Source organism: Haliotis rubra, unplaced genomic scaffold (genome assembly GCF_003918875.1).
Source record: "Haliotis rubra isolate DU_JTF1 unplaced genomic scaffold, ASM391887v1 Scf237, whole genome shotgun sequence".
Lineage (NCBI taxonomy): Eukaryota > Metazoa > Mollusca > Gastropoda > Lepetellida > Haliotidae > Haliotis > Haliotis rubra.
Window position 1 is genome coordinate 631,386 of NW_025766414.1, and position 15,174 is coordinate 646,559.

Below are 15,174 nucleotides of genomic sequence, written 5' to 3' on the forward strand. Positions count from 1 at the left end.
ATGTCGGAAAATATTGATTTCTATGTCAGAAAACATTGATTTCTATGTGGGAAAACATTGATTTCTATGTCGGAAAACATTGATTTCTATGTCGGAAAACATTGACTTCTATGTCGGAAAACATTGACTTCTATCTCGGAAAACATTGATTTCTATGTCGGGACACATTGGCTTCTACGTCGGAAAACATTGACTTCTATCTCGGAAAACATTGGCTTCTATGTCGGGAAACATTGGCTTCTACGTCGGAAAACATTGACTTCTATGTCGGAAAACATTGGCTTCTATGTCGGAAAACATTGGCTTATAATAATAATAATAGGCCATTTATATAGCGCCTTTCCACGTCACAGGGATATGCTCAAAGCGCTTCCTGAGCTCAAGTTAAAACTATATACAGTTGGCAGGTACGGATGATTGGAAGTCACTTGTAGCGAAGAAATAGATGAGTCTTTAGTCGTGTTTTGAATGTACTTAGGGAAGGAGATGATTTTAACTCGATAGGGAGAGAGTTCCACAGAGAAGCTGCTGCATATGAAAAGGTCCTTGAGCCAAATGATTTGAGATTGTAGCTCGGGACAGCAAGTAACAGTTGTTGTGATGAGCGCAGGGTTCTTTCTGGAGAGTAATGTGTCAGAAGGTCTTGAAGGTAGGAAGGTCCTGAGTTGTAGAAAGACTGGTAGGTGAGGCAGAGAATCTTGAAATCAATCCTTTCACGAATACGGAGCCAGTGTAGAGAGTTTAGGATGGGAGAGATGTGACAGCGAGGACTGGTGAGAGTGATGATGCGTGCAGCTTTGTTCTGGATTTTCTGAAGACGATGGAGTTGAGAGGAAGAGATGCCAAACAGTAAACTGTTGCAGTAATCCAGGCGGGATAAAATCAGTGTCCGCACAAGGGTGGCAGTGGCTTCTTTGTTAGGACTTTGCGGATGCTGCCGATGTTCTTCAGATGGTAGTGGCAGGTCTTTACTAGATGATTTATTTGCTTGTCCATGCTGAGGTTTGAGTCCAAAAGAACGCCAAGGTTTTTCACAAGAGGAGAAAAAGGAATCGAAGATTGCCCAATGGAGATATCTTTGATGATAAGGTTTCGTTGTCTTGAGATTGTGGAGATGACCATTGTTTCTGTTTTATAGTCGTTAAGTTTCAGCTTGTTAGCAGACATCCAGGACCTTGTGCTCGAGAGGCATGCTTCAAGGTTGGACTTGCACTCTAACTGACTTTGTTCTGACGACTTAAAACTGTCAAACAATTGGCTGTGGTCCGCATAGAAATGATGAGGCACATGATAAGCAGACATCAGTTTTCCGAGCGGTTGAGTATACAGGGAGAAAAGAGTTGGTCCAAGAACTGATCCCTGGGGAACTCCACAGGTTAGGGTGTGACTGGATGATGAAGACGTTCCGATGTGAATGGACTGGGTTCTGTCTAAAAGGTAGGATCTTAGCCAGTCAAGAACTGTATTAGTCAAACCAAAATCTATGTCAGAAAACATTGGCTTCTATGTCGGGACACATTGGCTTCTATGTCGGAAAACATTGACTTCTATGTCGGGAAACATTGACTTCTATGTCGGAAAACATTGCCTTCTATCTCGGAAAACATTGCCTTCTATGTCAGGACACATTGGCTTCTATCTCGGAAAACATTGGCTTCTACGTCAGAAAACATTGGCTTCTATGTCGGGACACATTGGCTTCTATGTCGGAAAACATTGATTTCTATGTCGGGACACATTGACCGTCGGAAAACATTGGCTTCTATGTCGGAAAACATTGGCTTCTATGTCGGAAAACATTGACTTCTATGTCGGAAAACATTGACTATGTCGGAAAACATTGATTTCTATGTGGGAAAACATTGACTTCTATGTTGACTTCGGAAAACATTGACTTCTATGTCGGAAAACATTGGCTTCTATGTCGGAAAACATTGACTTCTATGTCGGAAAACATTGATTTCTATGTCGGAAAACATTGATTTCTATGTCGGAAAACATTGACTTCTATGTCGGAAAACATTGACTTCTATGTCGGAAAACATTGACCGTCGGAAAACATTGACTTCTATGTCGGAAAACATTGACTTCTATGTCGGAAAACATTGATTTCTATGTCGGAAAACATTGACTTCTATGTCGGAAAACATTGATTTCTATGTCGGAAAACATTGATTTCTATGTCGGGAAAACATTGACTTCTATGTCGGAAAACATTGACATATCTCGGAAAACATTGACTTCTATGGAAAACATTGACTTCTATCTCGGAAAACATTGACTTCTATGTCGGAAAACATTGACTTCTATGTCGGAAAACATTGATTTCTATGTCGGAAAACATTCTATGTCGGAAAACAACATTGACTTCTATGTCGGAAAACATTGACTTCTATCTCGGAAAACATTGACTTCTATGTCGGAAAACATTGACTTCTATGTCGGAAAACATTGACTTCTATGTCGGAAAACATTGACTTCTATGTCGGAAAACATTGACTTCTATGTCGGAAAACATTGACTATGTGACTTCTATGTCGGAAAACATTGACTTCTATGTCGGAAAACATTGACTTCTATGTCGGAAAACATTGACTTCTATGTCGGAAAACATTAACTTCTATGTCGGAAAACATTGACTTCTATGTCGGAAAACATTGACTTCTATCTCGGAAAACATTGACTTCTATGTCGGAAAACATTGACTTCTATGTCGGAAAACATTGACTTCGATGTCGGAAAACATTGACTTCTATGTCGGAACATTTGGCACTTGCTATGACACTAGATTTTCAGAGACGTGACACTTAGATTTCTGAGGTGAACTTCTCTTAAGACGTGACAGAATTTCTGCTGAAACTCGGAAGGTACCTGCCATAGTATTATTTCATGACATTATGTAAGTCACGTCACGGCACTAAAGCGGACGAGTTCATGGTCTGTATGGATAATAAACGATCGGACAAATGCGTCTGAAAAGGCAAACAAACGCGTCTTTTAAGGGTTAAAATTATGAGAAAAACATACATAGATATTACTCAGTACTGATGTTCCACAATTATAGGACTGAACACTGACGTGTTGGCTTGCCCACACACATTACGTGAAGTCTATTTCAATTTTCCCTCAGCGTGATATGGCTGGAACATTATTAAGGCGGCCTAAACCTATAAACAGTCAAGCACTCATACTTCGAACTGAATTATCATCTGACAAGATAAAACCAAAAATATCGAAAATAGTAATCATATTTTACTTTTCATCCTCGTCACCAACACAAATATTTTGTGTTTGCTCCATAAAAAATGAATCAGTCAAAATACATTTGTGAAAATGTAGGTGTGACAAACAAGGAACTTAGTTCCTGAAACTATAATGGATGACATTTTACGACACGAAACTCATTGTCAGTAAATACCAGGTCATTATGAATATCTAATTACGGAAATAATGTACCATTATATGCCCCACCTTCGCACAAATCACTATCGTTCCTCGTGAGATAATCTCGGTATTTAATTACATGTGGCTCTGTACAGAATTTCCCAGGGTCTCCATGTAGTCGTCAGCTTACTTAGAAGGAAGCTGCAAAGAAAATAGACATCATTAACAAAAATATTGTGAGTAGGACGGGCTTAAGGTTTCACTTAAAGCTCTCATAAATTTTCAGTTACAGGATTTACATCATGCTTTTAACACAACCAGACCTTTAAACTATAAAGGGCGGATAAACGTGACGTTTTCATTACACTAAATGCCCTGTTGAAGATCAAGTCCATCAAGCAATAATTGCTTTATTGACCTGCTACCCTCATATCTACCCCCGGGCAATTTGCCGGGGGTCGGGCAATGGGAGGCATGGCATCGTTTACACTATGTGGGAATAAATCTCCAAAGTAGTATTAAGGATTAGCATTTATCCCTCGGGTGTAAATATTTGACGGAACTAGGTCGGGTTAGGCCGTTCCGCTAACGTTTCACGCGCTGCTGGAGCTGACCTACGATCAGTGGTCGAGTAATAACTTGGTTAAAGCATGAATCGTGTTGTTTACATGTACGGTTTGTCATCAGGCATGTACAGTCACATAGACCAAGCACGAACACATTATTTATTTATTTGTACAAGCTGATCTTGCCGACATAGAAATGCGTTTTTGAAACTTTGAGACGCACGGTACTACGCCTATAAAGAACTGACGTAAAAAACGAACTAGAGTCATAACGAACTAGAATTAATGGGATCTTGAGTTCGTTATAACCGTTGTATATTGAAGTTGTTATTGTGAATTCTATTAGCCAAGAAAGAGGATGGACTTGTTTGCATCATGAAAGCACTATGTGAATGTGGGTCAAATCTGATGAAAGAGTTAGAATGTGGGTCAAATCTGATGAAAGAGTTATGCTTTCCATTTAACCTTGTATAAACAATACGCCTGTCATTTTGCAGCCGTCCAACTTTCTTAGGATTACGGTGCAATTGACTAAAATTCTGATAAAAAGTTGGCTTGTCGAAGGCTCGGATTCGATTCATTGTGTGAAGCTTATTTACACCGTTCAATTTTCACATCGTGGTTAGGTGATGAAGTGAGATCATGTAAAGGAGTCATAACACTGGTCTGACATGATCCAATAGATGGATCTGATGCTTCATCTCTCGTGAGAATAGACTTCGCTTTGCACATTCCCAGCTGATTTTGTAACAGCGGATGGGTTCTGTCCATACATCAGCTACAGTAGTGGTAACATCCAAGGTCACTTCACCTGAAGGCAATTTGGTGCTGTCTGTTCTCTGGGATTCCAAAGGATTTTTACTCTTGGACTATCTCCCGAAAGGCCAGATTATGGCCAACCGTGTTTGAATACTAGTACAAATGATAAGCGCCGTGTAAAGAGGTCACTTCAGGCATGTTTTTCCATAATTCCAAAGCACCTGTGCTTAAGTTAAGGCCGCAATGCATCACTGTGTCTTTGAACTTTTTGAACATCGGGGCGGTGAGGTAGCCTAGTGGTTAAAGAGTTCGCTCGTCACGCCAAGGACCCGGGTTCGATTCCCTACATGGGTACAATGTGTGAAGCCCATTTCTGGTGTCCCCCGCCGTGATATTGCTGGAATATTGCTAAAAGCGGCGTAAAACCAAACTCATCACTCATTGAACATCCCCCTATCAACAAGATTTTGCACCGTCAGATGTCCTTCACTTCCTTAAACTTGACGAAAAATGTGTAAGCAATTCAGCACCGACACTGCTGGCGAGGACGACTTATACATCAAAAGGTGATTGCCTTCTGCACCAATGGGATCGCTCAAGCCTCGTTGGACCTTCGAAGGAATTGTGTACGGGATAAACGTCTCCTTCAACACAGTCAGTCGGTTAGGCGCAGAACGCTGTTCAGTAATCAGCTGTAGCTATTGACTGAGGAGGCAATAAAATGTAATTTAGCTTTTAATATATTTTGGTATGAAGTTGCATTTGTATTGTGCCAATCCAATTCATATCTTTCGAATCTGCTTACACCATGGAGGATAGATCTCAATATTATCCCGGCCATTGGATCAGTGTGTATTAGATTTTCCATTCGAAGGGGAGAATACAACTCGGGCTTGGTGGGCAACAGTGAAAAGTACTTTCACATCGGGCACCCATTCACATTAGAAGCATATTCAGAAGTCACTTGCCTAGGTAGACGCCGCTTGTAACAATGTAGCCCATCCATCTCAACCACGCACCGTGATCTATAACCTGTCTGCTGTACACACAGTGCACCTGGTTACATGACCCTCCAAATAACCTAGGAAACCATTTGACTTGCACCAAGGGCTTAAAGCAAATTTTGTATTCCATGAATCGCGATGACACCTTATCATATCATAATACAAACAGTGTCGAATTTATCTTAGTGTGTTTGGACGTGATTGGTACAAACCTTATAATGAGATCACTATATCAGGAGAGGTCTTTAGAAACTCGATGCTGACATGTTTATTTGTTTGGGGCTTAACTTGTAAATATGAGTGAGTTGGGTTTTAAGCCACTTTTAGCAATATTCCAGCAATATCACGGCAGGGGACACCAGAAATGGGCTATGAAGGATATATTCCGAAAGGATGTGTTCCACATAATAAAGAAGTTGACATCCATAAAAACTCTCTTCAGATTATATTGATTAATACATCATTCACCCTTGTGTTAATATGATTCAGTACATTAGCTGGGTACAATGTGTGAAGCCTATTTCTGGTGCCCCTCGCCGTGATATTTCTGGAATATTCTAAAAGCGACATAGAACCATGCTCATTCGCTCAGTGCATTACTATAATAGCGAATTCGTTTGGAATCGAGACCACAGCGGTTAATTATAATCATTATTATTTATTTAGCGCATCACTTGTGTAATGTCTGGATGAACTGATTCAATGTTCACTTTACGTAAAGACAATAAGAGTAAAAAATCACCCTGTTGCACCCCACACACGTTTTTTTCTCTGAACTGTTTTCCAGTCTGTATCACTGCGCGTGGTTTTACACAGTTCACGTTTCCATCAGAAGCGTTTTTACGTACGAATAAGTGCAAGTCATTTTAAGCCACTTTGAATTCATGAAAGGATTTCCTCGTCAATCAATCATCTTCATCACGATCAGATAGGTGTTTGCGCTGTGACTGATGTTCTAAGGGCCTATACTTTTTAATGCATATATTCATTTTCTTCGCCCTGGTTATCTATCCTGATATGTAATATGTGAAATTGTTCGTCTGATAGTACTTGAGTAAATATGCCTTTATAATGTCCTCGTATAAATGTGATGAGAAGGTCACAATCGTTATACGTTATGATAAATCATATACTCTGAGACAGACGGTGTGACACGATCCACATACAATTCAGTATACATTTAGTATTTCATACATAACATCCTTCAAATACTAACAGGTTTTTTAAATAATCTATCATTAGCTTGATATATAAAAATAGAAAGTTCATGTTGTACATGAACAGAGTACCTACGTTAAGATCCTAATTTGTCTCCTATGTGTAAATTAGTCTGTTTAGTATCGTATTATTTAAGGTGGATATAAAATAGAAGCGACAGAATCCTTTTCCACATCCACAAGAAATCATAACTATTGTTTGCACTTGGTCATAAACACATGATCATGGTATAGTACACCCGTGAAGATTAAGGTTAGAACTTGGTCTTCAGCAATCCATGCTTGTCGTAAGAGGCGACTAACGGGATCGGGTGGCCAGGCTTGCTGACTTGGTTGACACATGTCATCGGGTCCCAATTGCATAGATCGATGTTCATGCTTAATCGATCGATGCTCAATCAACTGGATTGTCTGGTGCAGACACTAGTATTTACAGACCACCGACATAAAGCTGGAATATTGCAGAGTGCGGCGTAAAACAACAAACAAACAAATCACGATATCAAACCAAAAGATTTCTGTTTTCTGCAGAGATCATGTACGAAAAAGGAAAAGGGTTTATTGGCTTTCATTTATTCCAAGTGTATTGTTACTATCATTTCAGTGCTGGAGCACAAGGTTTGCTTATACCCGTTATAAACCGTACTAATCCCTCCCTTCCGAGGTATAGATAAAGGCAATTACTGCTCTCTCTTTTTCAACATTTTGTCATTCTGTCACAAGTGACACTGCACGTGAAAAAGGTATCATAGAATGAGATGTCATTAGTTTATCATCAACATTATTAAACCTCTTCAGTTGTCTGTGATGGATATGATCAGTGTAAATGGATGACAGGATGTCTGAATAGCCATAGTTCATGACACCAATCAGAGATTTTAGACATTGTTCTTCCCTGTCATTGAGTCATTTAAAAACGCAGCCGGAGAATACGAATCTTTGTGTTATATGGATTAGATCACAACTTTGACTAAAACGTTAAATATCATAATTTAAAGCATGTATTTTATCACACATAAGAAACAATATATCATATTGGGCGTTAGATCGGCACAAGTCAAACGAGAGCGTACAATGCTGGTGGCAGAAGAAAAGATCCTAATGAGTCTAGTTTTGAAGACTATGATGGATTTAGACAGATATATGTTCATCCCTTTGAGCCTCTGTACAGAATGAGCAATTATCATGCTTAGACTTTTTAACACCAATGCATAACTGACACGCGTAAAAATATATTTTATAAATGAGAATTTCAATGACAGCTGTTCAGTTGACCGTATTTCATGTTGATTGTTCATATTTTACAGACATTTAAAGACCCGGGATGTTTAAGAGAAAAAGTGTAAAGAGTGATGAATGTTTCTAATACGTCATGCTTAGCGAATCATGTGACATCAAACACTGATGACGTCATAGGTTGATGTTCTTTTCTCCCAACAGTTGAATTACGGTCAATATTTTTTGCTGACGGAGTGTATATTCATATGATCGAACGTAGTCAAATACAGCCTTTGCAGCAATATATAGACGATATTATATGAGTGCCCATGTCATACTATGTTTACGACACGAGTGCTTATATAATGTTGGTATTTCCCGAGCGAGAGCGAGGGATATACCGATATTTAGGCACGAGTGTCGTAAACATAGTATGATATGGGCACGAGTATGCTATTCTGTTTATTACCGAAGTCGTCAAATTGAGGAAAATAACCAAATCTACTTTCAAACATAGGCTGACTACCCGCCGTCGCCGCATTTAGAACGCATCGTCACAGAAGCGTGACGTCATAGCATGCATTGTTCGTGACGTCACGTCACCATGACAAAGTGATATTTTGCCCTAGGGCATTTTTAGATCACTCAGCGGGTATTTTGAGAGTTTGTCTGATTTGATAGAGACAGGATGATAGTGTAGGAAATACACTGTGAAATCGCTGTTGTGGTCCTTATATCAGACGGTTATGTCGACACCGACCACATGACCGTGAATCATTACAGTGAGTGAGTGAGTTGGGTTTTATGCCGCTTTTAGCAATATTTCAACAATATCACGACGAGGGACGCCAGAAATGAGCTTCACACATTGTAGCCATGTGGGGAATCGAACCCGGGTCTTCGGCGTGACGAGCGAACGCTTTAACCACAAGGCTACCCCACCGCCCCGAATGATTACAGAGAGAGAGAGAGAAAATAGTTTATTCTGTGTCACACATCTGTATAATACAATGTTAAAGCAGACATATTAAAACAGACATATTACAGATTAACAAGGCAACAGCCTCTGTATAAGGTTACGCTCAGCTTTTCACGAATACTTTCATCACCTCTTGACAGTGATTTATAAACACAAGCTCAATATATTACCGGTGTACCACAGTGGACTGTTTAGTAGCTATTTCTCACTATGGAAATGGTAATGTTGGCCCTGATTAAGGAGCACTGAAGTAGTCCTGTGGGACAAGTGTTAGCTCAGTCCGCCGAAAAGATCTGTCGGTGTCCACCAACGACATATGTCTGAAATAATGGTGAAATGTCTGCTTAAAACCTAAACTCACTGACGATTAACACTTTCACGTGCAATGAATGGCAATCTAATCCACCTTGAATGACAAAAACCCTTTGAGATGTTCTCGAGAAGTGAATGAAGAATTACGATCGACACCAACTCAAACCACGACCTACATCACTTTCCTCTAACCCATCTTACCCAGACATCTCATTCCCACTCCCACCCACCACTTAACCTACACCACCTAACATTCCCATCCGACCCACCAATTCCAGTCCCATCCCCCAACTCAGGCCTCCATGCCCCATCCCCACCAGTCAAATACAACCCCGCCCCAAAACCCGAAATTCCAGCCCCAATCAACCTTCCCCCTTCCCCATCCAGAAAATCAAGTCCCACTCTCCACTCAAGCCTCAAACTCCAGCCCCAACTTCCATCTCTCACTTCTAGCACCAACCCCTACCGACTTCCATCAGCCCATCCTTCAGCCTCCACCCCACCCACCAACTCCAGACCCACCCCAGTCCACCAACTCAAGCCAACACTCAGTCCTTCACTTTCATACACCAACTCAAGCCCAACATTCCATCCCCCATTCTCCAGGCACCAATACACGCCCTCCCCCGCCGCCTTTCAATACCCACCACACCCCATCTAGCCCCACGCACCTTTCCCCACCCCCAAAATCCAGCCCACCCATCCATCCCTTACTTTCTACATACCAACTAAAGCCCCAGCCTTTGGCCCCGACCCCCACCCCAAAACTCCTGCCTAGCCTCCAGCCCCGACCCCCACCAACCAACTCCAACACCACCCTAAATCCCCGATTCCCACCACCACCTCCAGCACCTTTCTAGTTCCTCGACCCCACCCACCCAGCGCCATCCTCCCACTCACCCTCATTCTCCAGACCCACGTCTCTATTCCGTGTCCCACCTCCATCCATTCACAGCTGGCGAATGGCGGGAGCAGTGATTGCTTCCCCATACCAGAAGCCCCAGGAGCAGAAGCGAGTGATTCACCACGGTTCAGTTGACAAGTGTATGTAAACACTGTTCACACAACAATACCTGTCACATCACCACCGTGCTGTTACTGCCTAACGAGGTCACCTCTCTCAACCAAAGGATATAGTAAACCCTGTGCTCTCTTTGAAACAGCGTACTGAGTAAACTGATGTACAAAAGAAAGTACACACTTGGTGCTTTGTGATCATTTTACAAAAACAACGTAAATATTTAGAAAAAAAAACCCACATTGATTGTGACTTACAGGTCGCAAATATTCAAAAAAAATTGTGTATGTTTTGTACACAGATATCGTACCCACTTGCGATCACAATATACGGTGCTGGCACCAGGTGTTCGAGAAAAGGTCCTAAAGGCAGTACCCTCCACTCACAATGTACATAGACAAGTTTTTGTTTGTCGCCTAACACCTCAAAGCAGTAGTCCTGCCATTCAGCTAGGTTATAATGTGTACCCATATTATACAGCAGGTTAGTTTGTTATGATTACACAATGTCATTTAGAAAGTGGTCAAATGTAACATATGTTATATTTGGGATTACACTTTCTTAGTAAAGTACAAATTCTAGTACTTTTTATATGTTGAGCCCCATCGGGGATTCGAACTCACACCCTCAGAGTCAGGCACCTAATCGCCAGCACACAAAGTCAGCCGCCTAGACCGCTCAGCTACCGGGACTTCCACAAAAATGGAAGTCGGACAACTGGTTGTCTAGACTGCGGGCTTTGTGTACCCCTCTGATAAGTGTTGATAGGCACGGCTCCCACGGCCGAAAGCTATGATTACACAAAGCCATTTAGAAAGTGGTTAAATGTAACATATGTTATATTTGGGATTACACTTTCTTAGTAAAGTACAAATTCTAGTACTTTATTAAGAAAGTGTAATCCCAAATTAACATAGGTTAGTTTGTTAATTACGCACTGAAAGAAGATCACATCAGTTATCACATACTACGGTTGACACGAAGTATTAAATATGTGGAATCATGGATTTACATTGATGCTATCAAGCAATGATTCACACATTACTCCGTACTGCAACATGAAAGTATTACAACTTCAAGTCACTTCTGTGTGGCCCTCTTGCCGTTAAATATCTTGGGATTCATGCAGACAATATTCAACACCATCAGTGTTGCTTCGACTATATAGTTTGGTGTGTCATACAAAGTTCAGGAACCCTCTTGTAACTACTTGAATTTTGTCCCAAGTAACTATGTTAATCAGTTAATACACACGGCTCCTCATATTGTATTGACCGCCTCCGTGGTGTAGTGGTTAGAGCGTCCGCCCGGAGAACGGAAGGTCGCGGGTTCGATCCCCGACCGCGTCATACCAAAAGACGTTAAAATATGGTACTTGTTGGTACCTGCCTGGCGCTCGGCATTAATGGGTACAACAAGGACTGGTCGGCTCGGAGTCAGTATAATGTGTCTGAGTGGGATATTCATGCTTCACTGCGGCATGGTATTTCAGTGGGCTAGCACTATAAAACCAGCTTCAGTCTGGGCTAGTACAAGCAGCCGCACATACACATACACCCGCATGCACGTCGTCATATGAGAGAAATATTCTCAAGCACGACGTTAAACCAATTTCACCTCACCTCATATTGTATTGTAAAAAACAGGTTTGTTTATTATGCTCGTTTCCCATGAGAATTTAGGGGTTTTCGTACATTTTCAAACTGTTTTTGAAATTAAAAAAATACCAACCAAAATGCAGCAAGCCATCTTTGTCCGACTTGTGTTATGGTTCGTCCATAGACTGAATATGTTGTTGATTCATGTCCTACAATATGTCGCGGCAGCCATTAATGCCATATCCAAACAATGCGATCGTCTATGTTTTTCATTTCATCGGTTTTCCTCACACATCTGTGATTGAAATAAAATAGTGTGCAAACTGTCGTTAAGCCCGAAAAACGGATTCCCTCAATACTATGCAAGAGGTACAAACGAGGACCTGCATTTAAAGCATCCTTGACATGATATGTAACATGATCGCTTTTCCTGGTAATATAATGCCAAGGTTAACGGTAATAGACTTCCGGGTTTGATTCTTACACCAAACCCGATCGATATACATACTGACACAGTTGGCCTAACTTTTACTTTTTAACTATGTCGCTATGTAACCACACAATCGTCACCTGTGAGAGATATGATAAAGGCGATTGCCTGTGCGCATGTTTCACTGGAGCATATCTAACACAAAAGGCTCGGTTAAGTCAACCTTGAGTGCATGATCTCTTAATTCATAGACAGCGTTTAATATGACACAGACAAGGAAACACGCTTTGGAGGAAGCTAAATGGAACAATGTGGACTGTTTTTTTAAGATTGAAAATTATATCAGAATATTTGACACCGTCCCTTGTCAAGCTTAAGCTCTCGGGGAGCTAGTCTTGTCATGCCTCTTACACATGTATTTTTAAAAATTGGGATTTACAGCACATTATTGTTTGTGCCTTAGTGGTTGTTTAAAGTTCGTATTGCTTAAGCTAGCTCATATGTGTGCAAACGGGCACGATTTAGCACATATGATATCCCTTTATCAAAAGTATTTTCTTACAGGCATTTGAATCCAAAATATGGAGATATCGTCGCCAGCTAGGTTGCATGTAGACAATTAAACTTGACTGTCTAAAAGCCTTTTTACTCTAGTCATCACAGATCACTTTACTCGAAACTCTTATGTTTAACCGACAGTACAAAAACGCCCTTACTAATAATAGATGTCAACCATAGTCTTCAATAAACTGTAATTTTATTTCTTTACTCGGCTACCCAACAAATGGTTTTGCTTGTTTTGTTTGTTTGTTGTTTTACGCCGCACTCAGTAATATTCCAGCTATATGGCGGCGGTGTGTAAATAATGGAATCTGAACCAGACAATTCAGTGATCAACAGCATGAGCATCGATTTGGGATTAAGATACAATCACATGGTCAACCAAGCCGCCTTTCACGACAAGCATGGGCTGCTGAAGATCAATTCTAACCCGGATCTTCACGGTTAACACACGTTTTACTGATAACAATAGGTCTAATAACGATTTACTGTCATGATTTTTAAATGACGATTTTATTCGACTATTGTTCGATTGTCAACAAACCATGTTACTCGTCGGTCACTCGGAACATAATTTACTCGGCTATGCAACTATTTAGTATGCCTTAAACAGAATACTACTAACAGTAAGATTGTCAATCCATCTCCCAGTGTTGGGGCACTTTATATGAATAATTGAAGGAACACACTCCTGCATACGGTTAACTTGTTTAACCTTGACTTGGTGTAGTTTTACAATATATCTTCAAGTTGGAGCTACTGATGATGTTGATAAGTTTTAGAATTTCCTATTTTGCTGTAGATATGTTTCCACAAGGTTGGCTTTGTACAATTTGTACAAGTTCCGGATATAATGCATATCGTATCGGGATATAATGAGATCGTATGGGATATATATAATGCATATCGTATCGGGATATAATGCATATCGTATCGGGATATGATGCATATCGTATCGGGATATAATGCATATCGTATCGGGATATAATGCATATCGTATCGGGATATGATGCATATCGTATCAGGATATTATGCATATCGTAATGGAATATAATGCATAATTATCGTATCGGGATATAATGCATATCGTATCGGGATATGATGTATATCTTATCGGGATATAATGCATATCGTATCGGGATATGATGTATATCGTATCGGGATATAATGCATATCGTATCGGGAGATATGATCCATATCGTATCGGGATATAATGCATTTCGTATCGGGATATAATGCATATCGTATCGGGATATAATGTATATCGTATCGAGATATGATGTCTATCGTATCGGGATATAATGCATATCGTATCGGGATATGATGTATATCGTATCGGGATATAATGCATATCGTATCGGGATATGATGTATATCGTATCGGGATATAATGTATATCGTATCGGGATATGATGTATATCGTATCGGGATATGATGTATATCGTATCGGATATGATGCATATCGTATCAGGATATGACGCCTCCCCTTTCACTACAATTGCATCTTTCAAATGGTAGATTTAAACACATCCACAAGATTTGGTCTGAGGGATCTGAAAATAGATATAGGAAGATGTTTAGATGTTGAAATGCCCATCAGAACTGCCCAGTCTCTGACCCGGATGTTGGAGGTGTTTTTCATTTTATGTGTATATTCCTTGTATATGACAAAATTAAAAATGGAGTATTTCTCCGTCGGGTCATTTTCATGTATACTCAACCAATTACAGGAGATGAAAAGTGGATTGCGAAATTATTTTATTCGAAAAATAATGCATGACGTTCTATAACTTCCCAAGCGAACTTCACACTGATAAAACTGTTGAAACAGAAAAAGTCAGTACCGACTGACCTCATAGGGCGACCGTGACGGCAAAACAACGTCTACTCAAGGATAGGACAACCTGTTGGGACTGTAACCGGAAGTTGTCGCCATTTGCCAACGAGTGCTTGTCCTATTCGTGACCCACTCGTGTTCTTCCGGGACAAGCCGAAGAGCGGCTCGCGCCCCTGTGGGAGGATTTCATATTGGCGTCTGAACCCCAGAACTACTTGAAACGAGAACGATAACTCTATTTCTGTAGTAATTCAAATAGTAAATTATAAATAAACATCACAGAAACACACAC